Source organism: Phoca vitulina, unplaced genomic scaffold (genome assembly GCF_004348235.1).
Source record: "Phoca vitulina isolate PV1807 unplaced genomic scaffold, GSC_HSeal_1.0 scaffold267, whole genome shotgun sequence".
NCBI lineage: Eukaryota > Metazoa > Chordata > Mammalia > Carnivora > Phocidae > Phoca > Phoca vitulina.
The window spans coordinates 1-1,237 of record NW_022589954.1 but is presented as its reverse complement, the minus strand read 5'-3'; positions in this window follow the sequence as shown (position 1 = coordinate 1,237).

Below are 1,237 nucleotides of genomic sequence, written 5' to 3'. Positions count from 1 at the left end.
AGTCTGGTATTTTGTTTGTTTGTCTCTCTTTTTCCTTGTTTGTAACATTTGTTTTAATTCTTGATACATATGAGTGAAACCATATGGTATTTGTCTCTGATTTACTTATTTTACTTAGTTTTATATCCTCTAGGTCCATCCATGTTGTGATAAATGGTAAGATTTCATTCTTTTTCATGACTGAGCAATATTCCATTATATATATACAATTCTTCTTCCTCCATCATCTATTGATGGACATTTGAGTAGCTTCCATATTCCTTTTTTGGGTTAGTTTTTATTTAAATTCCTGTTTATTAACATATAGTGTAATATTGGTTTCAGGTATATAATATAGTGATAAAACCCTTCAATACAACACCTGGTGCTCATCACAAGTGTATTTCTTAATCCCCATCACTTATTTAAGCCATTCTCCCACCCACCTCTCATCTAGTAAACATCAGATTGTTTGCTATAATTAAGAGTCTGTTTGTTGCTTTCTCTATCTCTTATTTTTCTTCCCTTTGCTTGTTTGCTTTGTTTCTTAAATTCCACATATGAGTGAAATCATATTGTATTTGTTTCTCTGACTTATCTCACTTAGCATAATACTCTCTAGCTCCATCTATGTCATTGCAAATGGCAAGATTTCATTCTTTTTTATGGCTGAGTAATATTACACACACACACACACACACACACACACACACACACACACACCCCACTACTTCTTTATCCATTCTTCAGTTGGTGGATGTTTGGGCTCTTTCCATAATTTATCTATTGTAGATAATGCTGCTATAAGCATCAAGGTGCAGGTATCCCTTTGAATTAGTACTTTTGTATTCTCTGGGTAAATACCTATAAGTGCAATTGTTGGATCATAAGGTAGTTCTATTTTTAACTTTCTGAGGAAATTCCATAACTATTTGCCTGAGTGACTGTACCAGTTTGCATTCCCACCGACAGTGCTAGAGGGTTCCCCTTTTCCCACATCCTCACTGGCACCTGTTGTTTCTTGTGTTATTGAATTTGACCATTCTGACAGATGTGAGGTGATATCTCATTGTAGTTTTCATTTGTATTTCCCTGATGATGAGTGATGTTGAGCATCTTTTCAAGGTCTGTTGGCTGTCTGTATTTCTTCTTTGGAAAAATGTCTATTCATGCTTTCTGCCCATTTTTAACTGCATTTTTTGTTTTCTTTCTTTCTTTCTTTCTTTCTTTCTTTCTTTCTTTCTTTCTTTCTTTCTTT